At 40.8% G+C, this 26,295-nt stretch overlaps 1 protein-coding gene across 9 annotated transcripts in view; it reads left to right on the forward strand.

Annotated features, from left to right (window-relative positions):
* Positions 1–26,295, forward strand: part of SOX5 (SRY-box transcription factor 5) — a 597,965-nt gene that overhangs the window by 169,975 nt on the left and 401,695 nt on the right. For 8 of the 9 annotated variants that reach the window (XM_058022190.1, XM_058022194.1, XM_058022195.1 and 5 more), the window contains one exon: positions 6,917–6,975. The exons of the other annotated variant lie outside the window; for it this stretch is intronic. The gene's annotated coding sequence lies outside the window, so the exon portion shown is untranslated. The remainder of the gene's footprint in view (positions 1–6,916; positions 6,976–26,295) is intronic. 9 annotated transcript variants of the gene reach the window in all.

The following is a 26,295-nucleotide window of genomic DNA, read 5'->3' on the forward strand; positions in this document are numbered from 1 at the left end:
CTGCTTGTGCCCACCCTGCCTGCTCCCAGTGTGGCTGTGCTGCTGCAGTTCCCTGGGGCAGGGGTGGCACAGAGGAACCCCAACGCGGGGCTCGTGCCACCCTTGCCCTGCTGGGGTGTGCCCTGCTGGGGCTGCAGGCATGGATGGCACCCCTGCCCTGCTCACACCCTGCAGGAAACACCACGCTCTGCCCCGCAAAGGGCTCAGGACAGGGTGGGTGCCATCGCCCACTGCCCTGCGCAGCCCAGGGACTGCTGGCAGTGTGCTCCAGCTAGCGGGAGGCACCGGTGGGCAGCAGCTTAAAATCAAAGTTAGCTAAAATTTAATTAAAATAAAATAAAATAAAATTTTAAAATAAAATTTTAAAATAAAATTTTCATTACCGTGCTCTCACGCTACTGGGGTTTTATTAATTTATAATATAATATAAATATAACTAATTTATAAATAAATAAAATATAATTATAGTACTATATAAATAAATATAATAAAATTAATATCATTTATAAAGAAATATAATAGAATTTATTTATAATATAATAAAACCCCACTACTGGGGTTTTATTATTTTATTAAATTTCTACTTCCATCCTGCCTCCAAGAAAAGGAGAGTTATTAGCTGGAAGCCTAAACTCAAGAAGTCATGCCTTGCCTTTTTTTTTGCTTTTCCTCAGATTTGTCCCTTTGCAACAGATGCTTATGCTCCCTTTTAATCATCATCTCTTCTTCTCATCTCTTGGTGTTGCTGTCCTTTTGGATTACAGACCGTGCTGTGAGCGCTGTCTGTAGCTTTGTGTGTGTGTGGGGCTCATGCCTGCTTCAGCTGGGGCTCCTGTCCCAGATTCTCAGCTGGTACAAGCTGGCACGATGCCACTGAGGCCACGAGGTGGATGGGAAGGGTCTGTGCCATGTCCTTGTCACTGTTGTTTGCATTGCTGGGGAGAGGGAATCTTCAGCCAGTGCCATCTTAGCCCAGGCCTTGAAGAATCAACACCCAGTTCTCAGGCATGTGCAGTCTTTCCTTGCTTCAGTTATTTTCATTTTTAATTAAAATGAACAACTTTTACGTGAAAATTGAACGCTTGAAAAAAATCTTTGAAGCAAAATATTTATACTCTCGTTGGGAGAAATGTATGGGGTTGTTTTGAAATTAGTGCTTTTTAGTAAATTTTTCACTTAAAATAAACTCACAAACTTCTCACTTTAAAAAAATTATTTTGGGGAGGAAGCAGGAAAAGGAGAGAAATATATGCCAAACCTTAGATTTAGTTGTTGGTTTTTTAAATAGTTCAGAAGAATCTGGACCTGACTGAAATCAAGGTTCCAGCTCCAGGCTCATCCTAACTAATGTTAATCGCTTTTCTAAGATTGGTAGATTTTGAACACTGTCACCTGAGCCTGCCTCTTTAGAGCTGGTGTGTTTCAGCCCCCATTGGGTTTTTACAGCCCTTAAGGCAGCCTGTCCATCTCTGCTGGAGGGATCCTGGGCTGTGTTCTTAACCCAGCTGAGTTGGAGTTGGGTTAGTCATCACTTTTCAACAGGTTGAATGGCTTCTCCCCAGACCATTGGCTCTGGAATTAATTTTTTTTTTTGATGCTAAGAGGTCCCCAAGATGAGCTGTTACCATTGAAATGTAACACAGCCCCATCTGCAGTGCTTTTCATCAGCACCAAGGTTAATGCCATAGTCCCTATTCCAAACAGGAGACACCCAAAGTCAGCTAGGAAAGACAAATTTCCATCCACACCTCAAGGCCCTGGTCTCGTGGTATTTGTTACTACAAAAGAACAAAAATAAGGTTCTTCTCTTAACCTTAAATCCTAGAGTCATTTTGGGCTTCCAGCTTCTTCCCCAGTGTTTTGGAAGCCTGAGGATGTGATTTCTAACAGCTCCAAGCCAAGCAAATAATCTCCTAAAAGAATTTTTGGCTAAAATGTCGCTGTACCTTGTTGCTGATTGCAGGATTTGGGGATTTTGAGGCATGCCTGGCAGCAGCACTTTGAGAGCCTGCAGCATCCCCAAACATCTCCTGTGGCTGCATGGCCTGCTTCATGCCCAGGGTGGATATTTGGGATGCTGGGTCACAGGAGCAGGTCAGACCCTCTGAGCTCATAGAGGCAGGTTTGCTGCTTTTGTGTTCCACACTGAGCTCAGAGAGGCAAGGTTTGCTGCTTTTTCGTGTGTTCCACACTGTGCCCAGCTGACAGGACAAACACAGAGTTTGCTGCTTGAGTGTGAGCTCAGAGATCCCTGTGTTGGGTTGAAATTATGTCTTAGATTTACAGCCTATATATAGCTGGTGGTACAGCCAAAAAACTGTTATAGACACTGCAGGATCAATACTAGAGGTGCAGGTGAATGCTCTCTCAAATAACTGTGGGAAACAAAATAAATCTTAGTTTTGCTGCTTCAGTAAAATAAAATTGTCAAGGTATTTAACTCCCTGCCAGGAGTCTCCATTGAAAGCAGCAGAAATCCTAAGTGATCTCAGAACTCAGGTGTTGCACGACACTTGCATATCCAGTGTGAAAAACTTTGGGTTCTTTGAGCTGGCAAAAAATATCTTTAATTTAGATGATATATAATCATTTCTTATTAGAGCTTTAACTTGGTTAAGTGTAATCAGGTAGCTATTGTATAATTTAAATGGCCACTGATTGTTATTTGATGATAACAACTTACATTTATATAGTGCTGTATATCCCAAAGGGATCCCAGATAATTTTAAAGTCTCAACAATGAAATGCACAACAAATTGAAACATTAAATACTATTACAGCATTACTAGAAAAGATGAGAATATTAAAAATCTGGCTGTCTGTGCCTTGCTTCTGCTCTCCTTTGAATCCATTAGCCAAGCTCACCCAGAGTGCAAATGGAGTATTAGTGTTTCTGCCATATCTGATTTGAGAAATGTTCTGTACAAGTACCTCCTCTGTGCTGGGAGGGCAGTAAAGGGTGTAAATACCCTTCTGTTATTTTAGGAGTCTCTTGAGGGGCCAGAATTCCTCCCTCTCTTGTTTGGGTGGTTGTTGTACACCCTCAGGATGGTTTCCTGTCAGAAGGGAGGAGGCTAAACAAATGCCACACGCCTGCAACATCAGAGTGGGAAGTCAGACAGTGTTTTGTACAAAGAGTTCTTTTTTTCACGTACAAGTCTTGAAACAGTTTAAAATTCAGCCCTGTTACAGTCTGAATTTTTGGGTGAGCAGGGCAGTTGTGCCTCCTGAGCTGCTCTTCCAGGCTTTTGCATGTTTGAGTTTTGTCAAGCACTGGAGCAGAGTGCCCAGGGAAATGCTGGAGTCACCATCCCCTGAGGCTCTTGCAGGATGTGCAGCCATGGCCCTTAAGGTCAGAGTTTAGTGGTGGATTGGCAGCGTTAGACCAGAGTCCAGTCCTAGAGCTTCAGGGTCCTTCCCAGCCCAAGTGATTCTGTGATTGCAGGGCTCCGGCTTTGTTCTTGCACTGCTGAAATTCACATTCAGTGCTGGAGGAGGTGCAGACCTGGGGGATGCTCTCGTGTCCTGCTGCAGCTGGCACTGCCCAGACAGGAGGCATGGACACAGTCCCTGCCCTTTGGAGGCTGCTGTAAAGGACTTAAAACCATAAAAGTGAGAAGCACAGACTTGTTTGGGAGGGGAATGGCTGACCACATTCACTGCTGACCACAAAAACAGAGCCACAAAGGCAAAAGTATATTTGTGGATGGGTAATGTAGGTCACTTGCTTTGTGATGTTTCTTTTCTAATGTCTAATAAACTATAGTCTAATTCTGAAAAATTTCCAGAACCTCTGAATTAATGTTGAATGATGAAGTGTTTTCAACTGCTGAGGCAAGTTGTTTGCACCTGAAGATAAAAACTTACTGTTATTAAACATAAATTTGGGACTATGCAAAATGATGTGTAAACTACTTTTTTTTACTTGTTTGCCAGAGTCCTTGTCCACTGAGATGGTTTTCAGTTTCTGAAAATATTAATTTATCCCTGCCTTTTCACAACATATGAAAACATTCTACTTTGAATAATTTAGTCTTAAAACCATGGTTCTTTCTCAATATCTGAGCTTTTCTTTAGTTTCTGTTTTAACACTCAGAATGATTGTGTGAAAGTTGTTTGCAGATACTGCCTTGTTTTTCAGATTTGTAATGAAGCATGAGGGATTTTTACATTTTGTGGCAAAAGTTTTGCATGGGTCTTACTGTGAAGCTTTCACAATGTCTTTAAGTTGTTTTATTTTTGGGAGATGGAAGAAAGGCAAATAGTGACTTAGAGACAAGTTTTTCTGCTCCATTTCCTCTATGTAGCAGATGATAAATCTCAAGTACAAATGGTGCTACACCCAGGACGCTGAGCTCTAATTTTTGATCCTACACACACTGGTGGCCTATTTACTAATATGTAATCACCAATAAATTTGCTGTAATGTAGTTATAAATTTTCTGTAATATAGTTATAAATTTGCTGTAATATGGTTAAGAGCCTGATTGTGAGTGACATTGAGCACACACTTTCAAATAAAGATGGACCTTCTGAAATTCCTTTCCACAGTGTTGTGGACCATACCTTTGCTGACAGCACTGAAACCAAGCACTGGGAATCAAAACTGCCTGGGAAGTGCTGTGAAAATGTTGTTTCTTTATGAAACTGTATTTAACAGCAGGGTTAATGATGATGATGATGATAATAATAATAGCACTTGTTGTCATTAGACCATGGAAGAGGATGCAAGTCTTTTCCAAGCTGGACAGTGTCTCTTGTGTTCTGCTCTGTTCAACACAAGCCTGTTGTAAATGTTCATATCTTAAAGACAAATTGCCCTTCCATATGGGAAGTGTAGTTTCTCACTTTGTAGAAAAACTCCCTCCTGTTTCTGGTTAAATTTAAACATTTTGAAAATTCTGGATAGATCCTACTGGACTAGAATCCAGCCAAGGACATCATCTTCTCTGGAAAGAAATCAGTATTCTTCCTTAAAGACACTTGAATTTTTTTTTTTTTAATATTTTAAGACATTTCTCAAAAGAAAAAAAGTTTAAACGTGTCTCTTTTTTTTTTAAATGGTCTCATTATTAGTTGGAGTTTCAGGGCTGAACTAGTAATTACTAATCGAAGTTTACCTGTGGGAGCAGAAACTAGATGGAACCTTGTTTCACTTATTCAAACATAAATCTCTACAATTTGAGATTAAATAGGTTTCCCCAGGTTACCAGCAGTACCCTTCTCTGTGCCTGTAGGTCATCCACTAAAAAGTGAAAAAATGCATGTACATGCTGGGGACAGAGATGTCACAAAAATGTGACTGGCATTGTTACACATTGGTGGATTTTGTGGAGCCAGCATGGAAATGAGGGACAGACTGGATGGAATAATTTCTTTATTAGTAATAAAAGGGATTATCTTCAAGTAATTTGAAATCCCAGTGGTGAGGACTTGGGTACAATATCACCATTGCAGTGCTTTTAGGGGGAAACTAGAAGTAAATAAAAGAAAGATTTACTTGAGTCGGAGCTCTAATTTTTATTAAGGTTTGTGGTTTTAGAACAGAGAGTGACATGACATAAGGAATGGCAGTGCATTAGTGAAAGTAGGTGTCTGAAAGAAACTAGTCTGTGTTTGTGGGAGCATGAAACTGTTGAAAAGAAACTGCTACTTTCACACTGTCACATAAAACTCCCGACGAGCCTGGCAGTGAGGCGTGGAGAAACTCTCCCTTGTTTGTCCGAGAAAAACAGTGCATGCAGGAAAAAATACTATAAATGGCTCTGGGCTTAGTTTCTGTAGGGTTTGATAATAGTCCTTAGGATCTAAATGAGAGCAGGAATGAAAGTCCTGGGATTTTGTTATGGAAACTCCTTTCAAAATAATTTTACAAAACACCTTTAAAATGTTGGTGAAATCTGTTAGAACTAATCTCAGGAGTGGGAATAACTGTGAGTTATTATCACTGCAAATTCTATAAAGCATCTCCTTTGTATATGTTTACAGCATGCAGAAAATATAAATAATAGCTGATTAGCAGTCTAGAGTGAGAGCTCTGTTTTCTCCCATATTGGATAAATCTCCTACTGATGGATCAAACATTTAATCAATGTGGTAGCATGGCCTTCAGCACTATAGTATCTGAGTGCCTCCCAGTGTTGGAATGCTCAATAAGGCTTGGTTTGTCTCCAGTTACTCTGTGCTCCTTAATTTGATTTTGTTCTTAGTTACACTGATGTAAATCTAAAACTGCTCTGCTGATATTGAGGGAGTAAGCCACCATTTATGAGCCTGAAAGCAAAATCTGTCCTTCCTCCCCTTGCAATTCCTCAGCTGTTCTTAAGTTGTACTATTAATAATATTTATTTGACTTATTAATCTGCTCCCTCATTTATTTCCCCTGTTCCTGCTGCACCTTTTTTTTTTTTTCTGCCACTTTGGGTGTGATCCAAAGTCCCCTGAAGTGGCTATCAGTCCAACTATGGATTTCAGCTGACTGGGGCTCAGTTTCCCACTTGTCCCTCCCTGCTTTTATCCCCTCTGCAGCTCCTGAAGGGTTCTGTGGTCTGATTAATTAAAGTTACATGTATTCCTACAGTTTTGTGAATAAGCACCTTGCTGTACCGGAATCCTAATCCCCAAATTTGCCTTTAATGCCCACTGCTTCCCTCAGCTTAGTTTTCCTTTCATCAGAGCTCCCTTTCCTCCTCGTGCCACAGGTGTTGGTCTGAGGTTCAGCATCTCATTTTAGGGGGAGCTTTGCTATGAGCCTGTTCGGAGTTCTGTAGAAAACTCAGCAGAAAAACCCCAGGAAACTTCCCTGAGATTTTTGCTCAGGACACTTGTAGTAAATATGGGAAGGGTTTTGAATGAGATAGTTGTGATTTGTCCTTTGATTATTTTTTTTTCTGTTCTTTCCCCTTGCTGCCATCAGCACTTGGAAGCAGAAGGAAGCAAAGAGGAGTTGAGAAGTGAAGCTGGGAGACTTGGCAGGTAAGAGGTGTGTTTGTTCCTTGCCAGGGAGGTGTTTCTGGAGGTGCTGATGCGGGTTGGCAGAGCTGGCTCTGCTCTGGGGGATGAGCCTGGCCCAGAGCTGGCACAGTCCAGCTGAGCTCCTTGAGCCTTCAGTCTTTTTGTGCCAAAGCCTTGGCTTTGCTGGTTCCTCACCTGCAGCAGGGGCAGAAAGGCTTCCCTGTGGCAGGAGGAGAAATGCATTTTATTGAGGAGAAGCGCAGGAAGGGCCGGGGAGTAAGGAGCTGGTGTAAAGAGCTGCTTGGACAAAGGTGCCTGGTTTGAGGGGAGCAGCTGTGCTGTGTGCACAGCTGGGCTGGTGTTTGCATTATTTCAAGAAATGTTTTGCTAAGGGACTCGTGTGCTATCTGTAACTTCACTGCCTTATCTCCTTTGAAGCCTCGTTTGATTACTTTACTCTCATTTCCTGTTCTACATGCCTTTAAATGGGGTGAAGGTGAAATACAGTATAAGCAAGATCCAGCACTTGCTTTCACATAAAAACCACGCTCGAAGTACAATAACAACATTGGGAAACCAAGCACTCCTCACTGGACAACTGCAGTTTGCAAAGGCAGTTCCTCAGGGCTCACTTGAGGCACATCTGGGGACAAAAGGCTTTTCATGGCAACAAAAGCCACAGCCAGGCTGAAGCGCCAAAGTGTTTTCAGAGGAGGAGCTTGAAGAGCTTTCAGTGTAATATTCTGTACCCCTGTTCCTGGAGAGGCTGTCCCATTTCCAGAGCACACAGCCTGAGGCACTCATGCACCAGAGATAAATCAATTGGCACAGGACTGGAGGGCTTTGAGCAGCTACAGGTAGTTGTTCAATCTCTTGTGTCAAGTAATCTCAATAACAGGTATGGCTGCTGATCCAGTCAATTATAGAAATTGCCCTGCTGCCTTTGCTGGGCTCTCAGGGAGGCAGAGCTATTGATATTCACGTTGTGACTGTGCAACTGCAGTGCTGTGGATGTCTTAGCTCACCCAAACAGGGAGGGACTGATCTGTTTCTGCTTCTCTGCCTTTCCTCTGTGTCACACTCTAGTCAGAATCTTGGATGTTCTTCCCCCTCCTCTAAATCTGTGAGGATGCATTTAAATTTTAATATTCAGAGGCCCCAGCGATGTAAATAGCACTAAGATAAGTGTTGCCCTGTTTGAAATTCCCTGCTGGGTCCACCTGTCATGCTTTGTCTGATGTTGGGATAATAAGCTCTGTGGGACAGTAAATGCCTCCGTCACCCATCCCCACAGCCCTTTAGGGCTGCTGCATTTTGGAGGAGCAACATGTCATGGGAAAAACACCAAACTCCCCTGGCTGAGAGTTTGCAGGGACGTGGAGCAAGCCTGGCTCAAACTCACACATCAAGATAAGTTTGTGGCTCTTAAGAGAAGAAATCATTTTCTAATCTGAAATAATCTGGTCCCTAACACTTATGAGAAGACTCATCAGTATTATAAATATAGATTTACTTGCAGAATTTTTTGTCAGAGAATAAATTCTTTGCGTTTTCAGTGTATGTCACTAATTGACCTGTGACAAGCTGGACATGTTTAGCTTGGCAGAATTGATCTTCTGGGTTTGGATATTTGGGTTGGTTTGGTTATTTTATTTGCCAGGGCTTTCTTGGTTTTTTGCAATTTTCAACCCCATATATTGGCATGTGGTTTTTTAATGTGAAGTTATGTGATCTCTAAGCAAACCATGGAATGCATCAGGCTGTCTCCCTGTCCCTGCTGGCTCATGTGTTTACCATTAGAGCTCCGTTTCTGGGCTTTTTCACAGCAGTTCAGCTGTCTGCAGGAGCTGGTAGTTAAAGCATGGCAAGCTGCAGATAATTCTTTAGGCTCAGCCTCTGTTTCCACTGCCTTTGATCACCATACATTCGACTTTCAAATATTACTTATAAATTATTTTTTCACATGCTGCTTTTGATTTTTGTAGATGTGCATTCCCCCACAATAGGGACAGTGAGTGATTCCTTATTGTAGTTCCTTAGCATGTAAACATTGTGTTACTCTAAACTCTGACCAAATTGGAACTGGAAGTGCAGGTAAGAATAGAAAGACATGGATCCCACTACAAAGACATTGCAGTTAGAGTGTAAAAATGACATGGAAAAGGTGGAGAAGACAGCTGTCAAATACAGCATGTTCATGTATATACAAATGTACTTAGAGAGAGATACCCTTGTTTATTTCTGCAGTGTAATTTAACATCATAGTAAAAAAAAATTACAATGGAAGGATCAATGTATAAAAGAATATGAACCATGTGGCAGAACTTGTCTTCCTGATAAAAAGGAAAAGCAGCCAGAGATTCAAAGAGTGGGAATATTGGTATTTTTTAATGCGTAGCTTGTCTTAAAGCCGTTAAAAGAAATTATTCAGCCTTTTTCCAAATAAAGTAGGAATTTTTATGACTTATCCCTCTATATGATTTTAATGAGAATGGGTTGAGTTTCAGTAAAGTTGCAGAAACCTCCTCCACACAAATGTGGTGAAGCTTCTAAGATCTCTGTGGTCTGCAACTTGTACACCCAGTGTGGGCTGGGGAGAGCAGCTCTATGAAACAAGGAAAGGGAATTTCTCTGAGGTTGTATTCTTGCCTCAGATCTCACTTCCAGTTGGTGAATAATATACATTTTCTGGGGCACATTTTTGATGATAATCCCATTTTCTGTTGCAGATACAGTTTTTGTCAACCTGAGAATTCAAGTCTGTTTGTGTGGTGACAATGGGAAGTGGGTTGGGAGGAATTGCTCTTGCTGTATTACTTCCCCTCCAAAAAGGTCTCAAAATGAAACCAGTTGCTAAATTGGTGACCTACAAGCTCACAAAATTTGCATGCACTTCTGAGCATGGGTGTGAGAGGGAGGAAGCCCCCGTTCCTGCACATCATTTATTTTCTGTGTCATCCTGAACTTTGATATATGCATTTCTTACTTGTATTGATGGCTCTGGTTTGGGGGCTTTTTGTGCTAATTTTTGTAAAAATCTAAGACTGAGGCTTGTTTTCAAGAATGGCTTCTGGGTGATTGTCAGACCCACCAGGTCTAAAAAGTATAATATTAATGTTGAGGGAGCAGGTCCAAATGATAACGTGGTGTTTTATTGGAGTGTACATATGTGAGGTTGCTTACTGTTATGCTAGCTGCAAGGACTGTCACCTAAGGGGGAATTAGGATGATTTAATGGCACTGAAGGGGCTTAGGATAAAGGGGTTTTTTGTGCCTTCATTTGTACCCAGCAGTTGCTCAGGTAACTGAGAATCAGTGGATGAATATTCCCAGAAAACACAAGTTAAAATCATGCACATTGTCCACATGTCCATGAAAATGGGATGAAACAGGAAAGGATAACTGAAGAAGCTGAGGGCACCAGAAACATGTGTGAAATGTCCTTTCTGCCTGTTCTGACAGAAACTACAGATTTGCTTCTCCCTTTACACAAAAATTTCAATGCAACCAAGACTAGATTGTTTAACATAATCTGCATGAGTTTGGGTATCGTTAGGTAGGGTGGGTGACCATCTTTTTGCCTAGAAATCACAAGCAGTGAAAATCAAGTAGCTCCAGAAACAGCCAACTGATGAAATGTTGCCTCTTCCTAAAAGCAGTGAGAAAAGGCAGCTGAGATTGGGAATGGGAGGTGGCCCCAGAGTCTTGGAGAAATGCTGTAAAGCTAGAATTGCCTTGGCTTAATCTGCTTGGGATCTGAAGTTATAGCCCAGTGTTTGTTCCTGCCTTCCTCTGTGAACAAATTCTCTGTGTGCATGCCTGGATCCTTTTCACCTTTTTCATTTAGGTTAGAATGGTCCTGGTAACTTTTCTGGTAATGGTTTGGCTTGCTTTTTAGAAAGGCTTTTTCCAATCAAAAACCATCTGTAATTAAAAAGCCAAGCTGTCCCTGATGATAGGTGATTCCTCTGCCATTCTCCTGTGAGGCAGTTTGGGGTTTATATACATGTGCCCTGCACATGGTACACTTTTTATAGGCACATCATTTCCTTTTTTTCTTTAGATAGCGGGAGTAAGTGAATCAGCAGTTTAAAGCTCAAGTATTTAATTTGTGCTCCCCTATGACAGTCCCGTTGCTGTTCCCAGTGCTGATCTGCAGGATCTGGCTGTTCCGGGTGTGCCTGAATGGCAGGGCTTCTGGAAATCTTTGTTTTTCTTTGCCTTTGAGACTGCGGGTGGGTGTTGACTTCTTGTTCACTTTTTCTGAAATGGGAAATGCTCTTTATTTAAGAAAAAAAGAAAAAAATTAGGTAGTTGTGCTTATTTGTCTGCTGTGCTTTCTATGCTTGTTCAGTAATGTCAGTTCCCCTGGGAGGCGTTCCAGGCTGCCAGGACAGGGTGTGCATTTGGACTGTTTGTCTGGGGAGATGGGTCAGGTCTCCTTCTGAAGGTGTTGTGGACACCTCAGAACCTGGGAACACCAGCTAGGGAACGTTTCTCATGGGGTTTTTATTCATCTTTTCAAAGTTAGTTAATATTCCAACAAATGTCAGTCCTGTGGAGCTGGTGAGCTTCTCTAAAATTCAGGCTTGGTGCAGCGGATAAATCCTGCTGTGTCTGCTTGGCCAGTATCATAACATAACTTTGAGAAGTCTTTGCCTCCTTTTCTGCTTCTTGTTAGATAGTTGTTCACCTAAGGAAAGAGACCACTTCATTTAGCAATTTCAGTTCTGATGTGTAAGTAGCATTTTTGGTGCTTGCTCATCTGAGAAAATCATGGTTTTTAATTTCTAGAATTTTGATCCCTTTAAACACAAAGATGTGAAACAGATGAATGGGGCCATATGAGTAAGTCAACACATACAAAAATAGAGTGAATTAATAAAGCGAATTGACTTGGTTGTTGTATGGATGTGAGAAGATAGATGTGCCTGTTTTTCATGGGGAAGCCTTGGTGGCAGTGGTGACACCAAATGAAGCTGAACCCCCTGTGTATAAGAATTATCTGGGTGATTTATCTGCCATATAAGCTCATCATGGAGCAGCTCAGAATAGTTATATTGCTGTAGGTAGTCATATTATATGTATTTGTAATATCTATGTGTATATATATGTAATATATAACACATATGTGTATATATACGTGTATATGTGTAATACAGATGTTATATATGTAATATATAATACAGATATAACCTATGTAATACAGATAGAACATATCTAATACATATATGACATATAATACATATATGACAGATATAATATGTAATGGCTATATAGCTTTTGTATAATATGTAATATATAATACCTACATGTATATATATATAATATACATGTTATATATGCATTCTATATTACATATATATAAGACATCATATGTAATAGTTATATAGTTCTGTAGCTGTTATATATGTAATAAATAATACATAAATATGTAATACATTTATGTGTATATAGATAATGCATGTTATATATGTAATATATAATACATATATAACATAGGTAACATGTAATAGTTATATATTATCTAACAGCTATAGAACTATGTAACATATAATACATTTATATGTGTATATTTGTAATACATATATAACATACATAATATGTGATAGTTATATAGTTATATTGCTGGTTTCACACAGGGAACACCCAATGCTGAGCACAAAAGAGAACAGAGAAATGATGAGTGAGAGCAAACAAAATAATTTCACGCTGGGAGATCTGAAATCAAGTGAAATATTTTTCTGAAATATAAAAACTGAAGTATATTTCAGGTTTGGTGGTGGCTGCTGCTGCTGTCCTAAGCGCAGTGAGAGCTTTCAGTTTGTGTGCCCGTTGCCCTGAGATGCTGCTGCCAGCTTTTGGGAGGCAGGCTGAGTGTTTGTGCCACATCCAAGTGCACAGCTCTGCCTCCTCAGAGCCTGGACCAGCTCCCAGAGTCAGGAGCAGGAGTCAAACGGGCATCCCTGCTCCTCTGCTCACACACACCCCGCCATTAACAGGCTGAAGCAATTTGAATAAAATACATAACCCTGCTGAGCTAGTCGCAGAAGATAAATAAGTGTTGTAGAAAAGAAGCTTTTGTTTAAAAGTAATTATTTAAACTATGCATTACAGGTAATTTTCCTTTACCAGTAAACCAAATGCTATCAGAATTTCAATAATAGCTTTGTGTTACTTATCTAGATAACATGATACTGTCATTTCCAGGAGCTTAAAACGCTGTTTTATTTTCATTTGTGTCAAATGTAAGGGTAAATGAGACCTGAATATATATATGAAAAAAAAATCCCACAACATGAGTTTTGTATAATTTTCTGAAAGCAGCATTTTGTTTTCCAACCTTTTATAGTAAAATAACAATCTAATGATAGTTTCCTAAAATGTGGACTTAAAACAGTAGGGTGAAGAGCATCTTTAGATTTTCTGTTTTGGGTAAACATGCTGCATTTCAGAGTCGACAGCAAAAACAATTCTTTTGAGGAGATTTGTCAATAAAAACATAACACTGTGGCAACTTTATAATGTGTATGCAGACACAGCCAAAGCCTAACTGCTTCAATTCATATATTGCTTAAGACAAAGAGTGGTATAATTTTTTACCCACGAGATTTTTCATTTTCAAAAATTACATGAAAAGCTCAGCCTCTGTGTTTCCTTTCTCTCAGCACCATTCGACAGTGGAAACCTCTCTAATAGTTTATTATGTAAACCTCTCGAAATAGTTTATTGTGAGGAAGATGAAACAAATAAGGGAGGAGAACAAGTTTTTGGGTTTTTTTTTTGTTCTTGAAGGAGAAACATCTCTGTTTCAGGTCTTTAACTGAAAGGATGGCCATTTTGTTTCAATGGAAAGTTTTATTATTATTCCTTTTATTTATGAGTATTTTTAAGCTCTGTTTCAGTGTGGACAAGGAGAGGGCTGCTGCTTTGAGCCCCTGTGAGGCTGGGCTGCAGCCTCACTTTCTGGCCAGGAGCCCCTTGGCATGTTTTGGCTGCAAGGAGGGAAAGCAGGAAAGATACCCAGGTGCATTAAGGCCAATTTTCAACCTCATTTAGGCCTGGATTCCACCTAATCCCCAACCTAGAAGGTTTTTACTGATGTGTCTGTGCCTTCAGAAATGACAGTGGGAAGTGGAGGCCCCAGGATCAGGTGGGTTTTTAGATCATCTGCATCTGGCCATGGTCTGCACCATGGTTTGCAATTACCCAAAATGGTGAAAATAGCATTTCCCTACTTCAGAGAAGATTTGTGAGGATCAGAGTGGTTGAGATTGTGGCAGTAGGATGTATCTGTAACCTACATAGGTGATAGATCTACTTAAATACTTCTAACAGAAGCAGGCACAATAATTCCTTGCTCTGTCCCAGCAATATTGTGACACTTAGTGTTTGTGATCTGTGTGAGAGAGGTTGAGATCTTTGCATTAAAAAGTGCTACTGCTCTAACTGTGTGAATTATGAGCACTCCTGTTTGCATGCTGAATTCACTTCTGGACCTACCCAGGCTGGAATTTAAATTTCTGAGTGGAAATTTTGCCTGTTCAAAATTTCAAGCCGTGCTCGGTTTCTGCTGTTCTGGGGAAGGGCAGTGCTGGGGCTCAGAGCAGAGGCAGCTGGTGGCAGGCAGGAGCTTTGCCACCAAGGAGCCCAGCTGACAGCAAGGCACTGCCACCACTTGGAGCTGGCAGGCAGCAATCAAAATGCCACCCCTTGGCTGCAGAAAGAGCTAAAGATCTGTCTCCAGCAAGCGCCAGGAGCCAAGGTGCTGCCACCAGCTTTCTAATTTTAGCAGGAAGGCTGGCAGGGATCTCACCTAGCCAGACAAGCCTTGCTCCTGCCCTGGCTCCTGTGCCAGGCTGCTGGGCTGGGTGCCTCCCTTGCTGCTGGCAGGGAGAGGGGAGCCCCTGCCCTTGTCCCCAAAGCCTGGGGATGGTTCTAAACCTGCTTGGAGACAGCAGAGCTCATCCCCTGTACCAGCTGTGGGCAAGGAGATGCTCAGAGCAATGTCATTGCTAGTGCAGATTGGGCTGGGGAGCCTTGGGAGCGCCTGTGATGGTACAAGGACTCTCACATGAGAAGCTTGTGGTATTTTCAGGGGCCCCTGTGGCAGGAGGGAAATGATGAATCTGTCTCCATGTTCTTAGAAGACTGATTTATTATTCTATTCTATTCTATTCTATTCTATTCTATTCTATTCTATTCTATTCTATTCTATTCTATTCTATTCTATTCTATTCTATTCTATTCTATTCTATTCTATTCTATTCTATTCTACTCTACTCTACTCTACTCTACTCTACTCTACTCTACTCTACTCTACTCTATTCTATTCTGCTGTACTAAAACTATACTAAAGAATAGAGAAAGGATACTTACAGAAGGCTAGAAGATAATGAAAAACTTGTGACTCCAGAGCCTTGACACAGCTGGCTGTGATTGGTCATTAAGTTAAAATAATTCACATGAAACCAATCCAACAACCACCTGTTGGATAAACAATCTCCAAACCAAATTCCAAAGCAGCAAAACACAGGAGAAGCAATTGGATAATATTGTTTTCCTTCTTGTCTGAGGCTTCTCAGCTTCCCAGGAGAAAATCCTGGTGAAGGGATTTTTCCAGAAAATGTGATGGTGACAGGAGCTCCTGTGTGCCCTCCAGGCTGGAGCCTTGGTGTGGTTCTGGTGCAGGAGCAGAAGAGGAAGAGGTGTTTAGGGGACATCACCAAAGGGGACAGAGAGCAGGTATTCCCCCTGCAAAGTGACTCGGGTGTGTGTGATCATTGCACAGGATTTTCTGCCAAATTGCTCTGATTTTGGCTTTTGACTTTGGAAATAAGTGTCTAGGGAAGGGCTGGAAGGAGTGTGAGATAATCTCATGTCACCTAATTCTTTGATTTACAAGTCACCCTCACAGGTTTAGGCTGTGCACCCACCTCTCTGCCTGTTGCAGAGGGGTGTGAGATTCTCTTTAGGGAGCAGTGAAGCATTTCTGATGGTTTAGCTCACTCAGTTGGTTCTCTGGCAGCTCACACAAATCCCAACAAGGCACTGGCTTGGAGTCTTAGGCAGCAAATGGGATCTGTCACATTTTGGAAATATCTGTGAGGATGCTGCAGCCAATAGTGCAGCTGTGCTTTTCCAATAGCCCAGATTCAGATGGAATGGGACATTGGAAACAGCCTATTGGCACATTTTATTACCATATTATTAACAGTGGATTTTATTAATGTGTTTCTCATTTGTGTATTAATGACATGGGCAGTATTTAGCTATTCTGTGCTTTACACAAATCATTATTGGGAGTGTTCTTTTGTCAAATAGGTCTGGAGGTGGACAATGCAGAATTGATGTTTATCCCATCTTTCAAAGATCATTTTTACCATCCCCACTAAAAGCTATACTTGCTCCAAGCACATGTTTGCCTGATGGAGGATAAGTTCTGCCATTTTAGAGGGGTAGTTTTTATTTCTAATTGTGAATGTGTTTAGCCACATGAGGCTGTCAATCAGTGAGACGAAAGCCCAGTAGGATTGTTCCTGTAAGTGGCCAATTTCCCCCACCCTTTCGCTCCAAATCAAGGACAGATGAAAGGTCATGATTAAAACAGTGATTTTCCCCTAAATTGTAAGTAACAGTTTGCAACTGTTTTTTTTACCAAGATGTCAAAACTGTATTTTATCTTGGGAAAAGGGGGAAGGAAAAAAATTATAAGTTCTTGAAAATGTTGGCAATTTTCCAAGTGGTTGTGTTGAAATTTATTTTAATTATTGTACTTGTGTCAGTTCCTAGCAAGGGTAAAAGGGGGGGAAATAATTCAGTACAGTATTATGCAGCTATGGATTAAACAATTAATGGTGAACCTCTGTATCCTATTAGTATATTTGAGTTCATTATTTCAACAGATTGTTTTATGAGCCAGTGACTAGTGGATTTAACCATTTATTTTATAGTCACAACAGAAAAATAATTGGCTAGTTGTGTTGGTCTTTATGTGTACGAATCCACCCAAGGAATTAGCCTGAGACCATCAAATAATGCAGAATGTCATCAGGAGGTTATTTTGTCCCAAGGGTTTGGTTTTTAGGTTTGCATTCAAGGACATTGCAGTCTGGGAGGGTTTGGCAGCTGTCTGGTGACCATTGCAGCAGCCACCATCACTAAAATTGAGGAGGGCTTTGGGGGAATCAGGAATTCCCTGGGAGTTCTCTCAGCTGGCATTGTGTGTGTGTTTATCCTCCTGGATATGTGCTGAGCACTCAGGACTCAGAAATAAACCTCACTGGCCGCAGAATCCAGGTCATCACCCAAGCAAACACTTCTTCTCAGTTTGCTGTGCCAGATCTGTTAACAATGGCCAGCTACAAAGGCATTCTCAGGAAGTACACCAGGGCAAATCTTCTGAACCTGTGGGGATGTCACTGCCTTTTCTCTTTGCAGTTCACCTCAGAAGTGTGCCGGGTCCTTCATGATACCTTCAAGCTGTTGTAGCTTCATAAATATTATTTTAAATATTCTCAAATTAGGCATGGAACCAAAATGCTGTCTTTCTGTGTTGTTAGGTAGAACATTTATCTTGATAAAGAGGGTTAAATGGGAAATATTCTAATCTCAATAGCTTCTGGTTTGCCATTTCATGCTTTTTCTGTGATGGTAGGATTTCCTTTTTGCCTAAAGGAGCCCTGTGCCTTTGCAATGCCTGATAACATGAGTCACCTTCCACCACAGTGAGGGACGTATAAATGGGTAAATGTGAATGTTATCACTGGTGATGTGTGGTACAAGGAAAACTGGGTGATTTCAGCCCTCTGTGCACTGCTACACAGTTAATCCAAAATTTGATCATGATCAGGACCCATGCACCAGGTTAAGTTGGTTGCTTAAAGGATGGACAGTGAAGTGAGTAATTTCTGGGCTTCTAAAATCCTCTCAAAGAAATATCCTGAACTTAATATACATGCAGTTTTTATGACTGTGTTTTGCCATTTCCTTCCATTTGTCTGTGCTAAGCTATTGTGAGTTACAAATTTAAGCAAAGAGCTTCCCTTTTCTATTTTTTTCATGTGAGCAGATGATGGGGGTGCAACCTTCTTTAAAATACTTTGGGTTAGCTAAGAAAATTGACTGTTGGTTTTACTTGCAGTTTGGCTTTTTTGGGGGTTTTTTTGGGGGGGGTTTTGTTGTTTTGGAGAGTTTTTTTGTTTGTTTGTTTTTTGTTTCTTTGTGGTTTGTTTTTTTTTTTTTTTGTTTTGTTTTTTTGGGAGTTCTCTTTTTTGTTTTTGTTGGGTTTAGTTTAGTTTTTTTCAAAGTATGCAAATATTCCTGCTGCAGTCAGTTATAATGATGGGCAGGAGGCTGGGGCAGCCTCTGCAGGGTCTGTGCTGGCTGATGAGCTGACAGTAAATTCTGCTTTTCTCTTCCTTTCTACTCTGGGTGAGTCCCACAGATACCAAATCCCAGGTGCCTCATGCTCGTAGACCTGGGGGTGCAGCAGGAGATGGCTGAGGTTCTCAGAGATGCTCAGAGGTGCTTTGTGAGCTGTTTGTCACTGCTGGGGAGAAGGGGCAGGAGCAGAGGGGCTCTCCAGGCTGGTTTGCAAAAGGGAGCTCTTTCATTTCCTCTCCTAGCCTGGCTTCATTGAAAGCAAAGCATTTCTTAGCCTAACTCTCCTAACCTTGATTTATTTTTTATCCTCCTTTCAAATGGCAGAACGAGATTAGAGGGATGTGGAAGAGGTGAAAATTTGGGTTCCACCTTAGAATATATCTGGGGTCCTAATTGTCCCTTGTACAGAAATTAGTGCAGGATACAAGTCAGCAAGACAGCTGATGTGAAGAAAACCAAGTGAGTATGGTGTTGGGAACACTTGCAGAGTGTGCCCGTAGAAAATATAATCGGCAGGGCATTCAAAGTGATGAAAACAAGTGGAAAAAGTAAATTTTTACATGCAAACCCCTTCCCTTCTGGTAAAGAAAAAAAGGTTATTTGTTTCAGAACCTTTTCTGGGGCTCTGAACGGATTTATAGACAAGGTGTGCTGTGTACAAGTTTTTACAGTCTGCCTTGCCAATGAATTAGGAATTGAGTAGAACCCTGCTAGAAATGGTGTTCCTATTAGGGTGAGGTTGCTGATGGTAAAGCATGCAGTGGTTGTGGGTAGTATTTTTTGGACTCCTCCTATTTTTCAGATATCTTGTTCGCCATCCCCACAACCACAACAACAAAACTCTATTCTACCCAAAAAAATGATAACTTGAGCAATTCCTCTGCAGCCATCCTGGGCTCCATGGTGTGGACCTCAGGTGTAAATTCTGGCTGAATTGGACCCTTCTGGAGGAATGTTCAAATGGCCTGTGAGGAGAGGAGAAACCATTGAGGCTGGGAGCATCTGCCTGCCTGACAGTCCTTCCGTCATTGCTGTAATTGCCTGAAAGCAAACCAATAAAACTTCCCATTGACTCACACTCGTGTGTGCTTTCAGCAGTTATTTACAGTCTACCAGCAGCAGATTAAAAATCAATTAAAATCCATAGAAGCAGTCAAAGTTACATGCTCCTCTTTGCTGGTAAAATTTTCTTTTTCAAAGATTTTACATTAATACTTGCTGCTTGGCATTACTGAAGATAATGAATCCGATTTGGGCAGAGTCTGTGCGTCTTTAACTCTGCAGAGCTGAGCATCTTTACCTGCTAAGAACCTCTGATCCCCTGTGCCTCTTGGCCTCTATAGAAACAGGAGAATTTGTGCAATTCATTTCACTGAAATGGAGATGTTGAAAACTCTCCAATGCTGTCATGATGGATGCTATTGCAAATGTGCAGGGAAAACAATAATCCTAATGAGAAAATGATAAGTTTAATACCAGTAGCAGTAGTTAAATGATAAGTTTAATATCATTACATCAGAGTGGAAAGGGAATGTTAGTACTGCTTATACATTAAAAAGAAGGGGGGTTTGATTTGTGTTCCAGATTAGTTTGGTTCTGTCCCACCGTTCATGTTTGGGTGGTGCTGATGTGGGGCTGCAGACCCAGTTCTGCCAGTGCCCTGCTCTGGGGATTTGGAGTGTGCAGAGGTATTTTCCTGAGTTTCCTCTCCATCTGTTTGCCTCCATTCTTTGCGAGTCTGATCTGTTTATACCATTAAACACTCAAACACAGGGCTGCTTTTTAATTTCTTTATAAGTGTGTGCTCCAAAGACTATTATACCATTGAATAGTCGTGATACTTGTTCTAATGTAATTCATGTGTAGATTCCAAGGATGTAATCTACATTTCTAATTACTGTTTTTATTCCTCTTTTCTGTTTCTTATCTTAATGCAACTTTCATCTGAAATTTACAGTACCTAGAGGAGCCATGGCTTCAGTGCATGGCAGTGATGCTCAGGGATGAGCCACAGGAGCCAGGGCTGATTGCATGGCTCAGACACAAAGCCCAGGCACTGAGAAACTGGGGGGAGGGAGCGGGGGGAAAATCATAATTTAATTAACTTGTCCTACCTTAATTTAGTCCTCTTAATTTAGTGCTTAAGCTTGTTTGTAGACTGCTTCATTTGATACAGGATAAAGATTATGCTGATGGGTGACTTCAGGAAAGCTAAAAAGGAGCTGCTTTATCAATATGGAGTCAGTGCAACACAGAGTAAATAAGGCCAGGCTCTTCCAACACATGCCGAAAATAAACACAATATGAAGTGACTGTTTGTTAAGCAAGCAGACTCTATGCTGTGGGTGACATTTGATGGAAAAAAGACTGGTGTGATATATTTATATCCCACCATGATACATCTGCACAAGACAACTGAGTTAAGATTGCACAGTGCACCTAAATACCACAGCTCTCTCTCTTGACTCTTTACTTTGCAGCCTGGGTAGCATGTGTGTGTGTGGTGGGGAAAGAGGGGAAATGTCACCCTGGCCATCCCCTTGGCTCTGTGGAGTGTCCTCGTGGGCTGCACTGGCTCCGGGAGAGGGGCAGAGCTGTCAGGGGCTGGGCAGGGAGGGCTCTGCTCCTTCTGAGGGTTTTCCTTGTTGGCCATCCCCAGCAGTCAGTTCAGGGCTGGTCTGTCCTGCCGAGGGGGTCAGTGCATTCCTGTAATGCCTTTTCCCCACTCTGTTAGTTCTGATCTCCCGTTCTCAGCGCATGCTGTCACTCTTTTCCTGGTTAGCCCTGGCCATCAGAGATGGGACATCTGCCCACTGGTCGTGGCATCTCCACACTTACAATTCTTTCTTCATCCAAAGATATCTCCTGACTCTTGTCTGTACCTGCAAAAAATTTCAGGTGTTCTCTGAGCTTTTTGCCCAACTCCCTCTCCAGGTTTGCTCTGTTAGTGCTAAAACATGAATTTGCTGAAGTTATTATATTAGGATACAGAATTTCTTTTGCTTTCCTTTTTGTTACTCTGTATGCCTCCTAAAAATCTGTCAAAAAAAAAAGTCTTTTTGAAGCTGTACAAAAACACCGTTCCTTTTGATAGTGCTACCATTTCATTCTTGGAACATCATATTGCTCCACTGCTTTCAGGATTGATTTGGCTGGATTTTTTATGCTGAGCCCTGACTCATAACAATTAGCATTACCTACGTGCTGAATTTATTTTTCAAGCAGGAATGTTTTTTCTGAGAGGGATTGTACCTCCCAACTGCTCATGTGCTGGAGTATTGGGTAACAGAGGGTCAGAGTCTGTCCTCCAATCTGATCCTGTTCAAAAAGAACCAAAACTGATAAAGTTTTCACTTTTATTTGAATCCCAAGAGCTGTATTTCCAGATAAAATTTAAGGTTCCTACATTTCTGAGTTATTGTAACATAAAATATTAACTGCTGTACTGGAGCTATACACTCTTTCAGTTCTTTCTCAGCATATAATTTCTCTTTTTAGATATCTGACCTTTCTGTAATTCTTCTAATTTATGGAATAGTACAATTTATCTTTTCTTTATCATCTCACTTAGGGTGGCTGGGTGGAACCATGGAGGAGATGCATACATCTTCTTGTTTCTTTTTTCTGACTCAGTGTTTAGTCATTATTTTCAGTATCATTTAATCTGTGGAAAGTTTCCCCATATGTCAGGCGTATTTTAAACACTCAGCTGAGATCTGTGCTGCAGCAAACCCTTTCAGATACGCTGCTCAGCAAAGGGCAGAGTTCAAGCTGCACCATTTATGAAAGTGAAGCTTTTCCAAATGCTGCTCTCTAAACAAATACCCAACCTGGGTATTCCTTTTTTGTTAAACATGGAAATCAGGTCCCTGTGTACGTAATCTCCTTTAGAAGTCCACTTTGTGTTGTCTGCAGAGGAACTCAGAGCTCTTATGTGAGCAAGCTGTACTCTGGTACCCTTTGGTACAAGATATTCTAGGTATTGCAAGTTTTTGAAAGAACTTTTGATGAAGTACTGCTAAGCACAGAGACGCTCCTCCTGTGGCTGAGGAAGGCCCCATGTCAGACATCCCTCCTCCACAATAGTCATCCTCTATTTTTCTGTGCTTATTGAATCTCAAATTTATCAACAATTCTTTTAAAGATCTGCCCTCGGTGTCAAAGATTTTACTTTAAAAAAGTACAGCAAGCAACTGTAAGAATAGTCTGGTACTGCAGAAGCTTTGATTACTGTTGGCTTCCTGCAGAAGTTTGTTATTAGTTTGCTGAGAATGTGGAACCTCAGAGTATTTAGTTTTCTTCAGCAAAAATGTTTTGGATGTTAATTGAATGTAACAGGGTTTGTATGCTAATGGAATGGAGATGATGAGGAAAACAGGTATTCCTTAACGTTCCTCTTTGCTGTAATTACTGAATAATGCTATTTATGGTAAGGTTGTGTACATGTGCATGTCTTGGGAAAAGGATATGGGATTACTTATTAACAAAGAAATGGAATTCCTTTTCACAGGGAATTAGAATTGTGACTGCAGACTTGCTAATTTAAATAACTTGCAGGCTAAACAGACTTTTATAAAGCATTAAATGCTATTATGTCTTGTGAGCATTAAAAACATTTTCTGAAAATATTAATTTCCCGTTGGTTTTCTTGCCTCCTTCTTGTTGCTTTAATTTCAGCCTGCCTGATAATGCATCCTCCACACACCAGAGGTTGGGGATTTCTGGCTCTGCTCTGGTGTGACTTGTGCTTTAAGGACTGCCCAAAGAAGTCATTTACCTTTTTCTTGAGAAGAGGAGGGACTTAGAATAAGTTTAAATTCCATATTTATGCTTCGCCTTCAGCAGCTACAAGCCTGAAAAGTTTGATTCTGATTTTAAATGTTTGTCGCCACGGTTCTGTTCCCAGAGAAAAGCAAGGCCCAATTCTTCCCAAGAATATTTCTGGGTTGCACATTCTCTGAACATCACAGAAAGAAAACACAATTCTTATATTATTTAGTGTGCCTATGTTGTGCCAAAGTAGAATAATATGGTATAATAAAGTAATTAATTAGCCTTCTGATAAGATGGAGTCCTCCTCATCACTTCCCCCTGCCATGGGGGTCGTCCTGTTTCAATAAATGTTATTGTGTAATCAGGTTTATTATTACTATTTGTGGAGAATCACAAAACAATGCAATTTAGAAGGGACCTTGAAAAATTATCTCATCCAGCCTTTCTTATTAGAGAGTTTTAGGATGAGATATTTTTGGGGCAGTCCATGGCAAGCAGTTTTTAGTATGAAGAAAAAGAAAAAGCTTTAAAATGGAGCAGTAAAGCTTACTCTGATCCTGAATCAAACAGTTCTGCAGGCCGTGCTCCACCCTGACAGGTTCATGAAAGTTTGAATGAAATATGATTACAATCTTGGACATTGGTTATACAGCTCCTATTAACTCATATTGGCTACTGATTATGCAATTTCTGTGCTGGTCACTTCGATTAGCCTTGATCATTCGGAAAAAAAAAAATCAATTCACTCTCCTGGTTTTAATTTTGATAATTCAAATTCACAGTGTTCTTCATCTGCTTTGTTTGATGCTCTACATAAATCAAGGTTATGGACGAAACCAATTCCTGAATGAAAAGTTTCAATTTTCTTTTCTTTTTGGCTACAACTATGCAAAGAAATCATCATTTGGGCAACTAATATGCCTAAGTATCCTTCAAAAGGAGCTGTGATATATTAGAGCTGTTCAAATGTCCTCACAAATCATGTTGCCTTGCAGCTTTGATCCTGAAATATGTGAAATGATGTCTGATTTATGCCACTGATCCTTCTTTTAGATAGTTAAGTGTTCTTGCTTAATGTTATTAAATAAGTTCAAAGCAGCAAATAGGCCATTCTGGGCTGAGGACATTTGAAAAATGGCCCGCTCAGCAGGCTGCATATGCCATATATGTTCTTTAGTTTTTTCCTTTGTGGGTTTTTTTGTGTACAGCAAGCCACTAGAACTTTCTTCTGTCCACATCTCTGGTTACAATGCTTTTGGGTTTGTGGTTGAGGTTTTTTGGTTTTTTTCCCCCACCCTCTTGGTAGCTTTTTCCTGCCCTTCGTATTCATTGGGGTGTTTTAGGAGTGTGTGTGTGCTGTGGGGTGCACAGAAAGAAAATTGGGACAATATGGGAGGGACGCAAAGTGCAAACAATGATATAAAACAAGCTGAACCAGTACAAAAAAAAAACCCTCTGAGAGTGTAAATTATTGGGGCAAATTCACACTCAAAGGAGCAGAGGAACTTTGACTGCTTTTAATGAAAAATCTATCCATATATACCACTTTTGTTTTAACATGCAAAAATCTATCCATACATTGCCACTTCTGTTTTAACATGCAAAAAGTAGGAGAGAGATGAGAAAATTCTTGATTCTAAAATATTTATCAGTATAAATATTCTGAACTTGCATCAGAACGCTGAAGTGCAAATCTCTCCAGGCGTAAGGGTTGCATAGGAATCACATCAGCTCTAAATTTAGTAAAGCTTTTAATGGAAATGTCACACAGTTCAGACACAAGATTTAGGGATTCTAGTATGTTATAGGAGCTTTAGAACTAATATTATACTTGGGAAATTTCAGTAGGAAATATTAAATCAGAGTTTCCAGTGGGACATGGTCATGTTGAAGCGATGATCACCATCTCAGTCACCTCCTGCTGGCGAAGAGCTGTTTGTGAGGGAAAACTGCCCAATGCTCTCCAGCAACACCAAGGCCTCAACATCAGCCTTTCAGATAGAAGATAGAAAATAAAGAAAAAATTTGGGCATCAGATGCCATTGCTGTACTTTCTAGTTGCGTTGATTTTGATGTCTACCTTTGTAAGAATAGGAATATTTAAATTTTGTAAGTATAAAAATATTTTCTGTGAAGAAATACATAGGTTTGTACTCGCTCTTTAATTTTTTAAATTTTTTTTTTTATGTGGCACCCTGAGGAAATGCTGAAGAAAGAACAAGACAGCAGGTAGAGCCTCAGCAGTTGGTTATGTTAGTGGCTTTTTATCTGCTCTTCATTTAACTCATCTGCCAGCTATCTAAGTTTCCTTTTGCCTGCTTGAGAGAGTTTATTGCCCTGAGATTTAGGATGTCTGGATTGATGGTCATTCTCTGCCATGAGAAAGCATCACCATTAAATCATTTGATGTCTTCTTTACCCACAGCCGTGGGCTGTGTGTGTGCTAAATCACTTCCAGCTTTTCTGCTTGTGCCCCCACTGAAGGGTCGGAGGAGTTCAGGAACTGCTGTGCCTTCAAAGAGCAGTGGAAGGTGGAGGTGCTTCAGAGGATTCCAACAAGGGAATCCTCAGTCCCATCTCTGACTCTGTGCCAAATACTCCGGTGTTCCCACAGCATTCAGTTCAGCTGTGCGCAGTCCTATTTTCTAATTAGAAATCAGAAATTTCTAATGTGAATTTACAATTAGAAATTTCTAAGGTAAATTTCTAAGGTGAATTTACAATTCACGATTTTCTAATTTTTTTTTTCACAAGGTGTTAGAACGTTACATTCATTGAGAGTGGGTTGTGTTGTTTTAGATGTTTGCCTTTTTATGCTTTAAAAATGAAAAAAAATCTTAAATAATACATGAAAATACAAGCCTGTGAGAGTGTGTTTGTGTGTGTGCTGGAGGTTGTTCCTTTGGATGTTGGGCAGCAGCTTTTCTGCCACCCAAAGGACCCTGAGCACTGGGCTTGTGCTGTGCCTGGACAGACAGATGCAGGCATTAGAGAGAGCAGACATCAGGAGAGGCTGTGCTGAGCTCAGTTTCATTCTGCAGTGTCACATCAATCTGCCCACTTCAGTGACTGAAGGGGAGAAGCGCAGGCTGCAAAAGGAGCTGGGCCCTGATTTGTTCAGGGTCAGCAGCAGTGGTTTCAAACCATCTTGTTTGCAGACGCTGCTTTCATGTTCTGGGGCTG

The sequence above is a fragment of the Melospiza georgiana genome, chromosome 4 (genome assembly GCF_028018845.1).
Source record: "Melospiza georgiana isolate bMelGeo1 chromosome 4, bMelGeo1.pri, whole genome shotgun sequence".
NCBI lineage: Eukaryota > Metazoa > Chordata > Aves > Passeriformes > Passerellidae > Melospiza > Melospiza georgiana.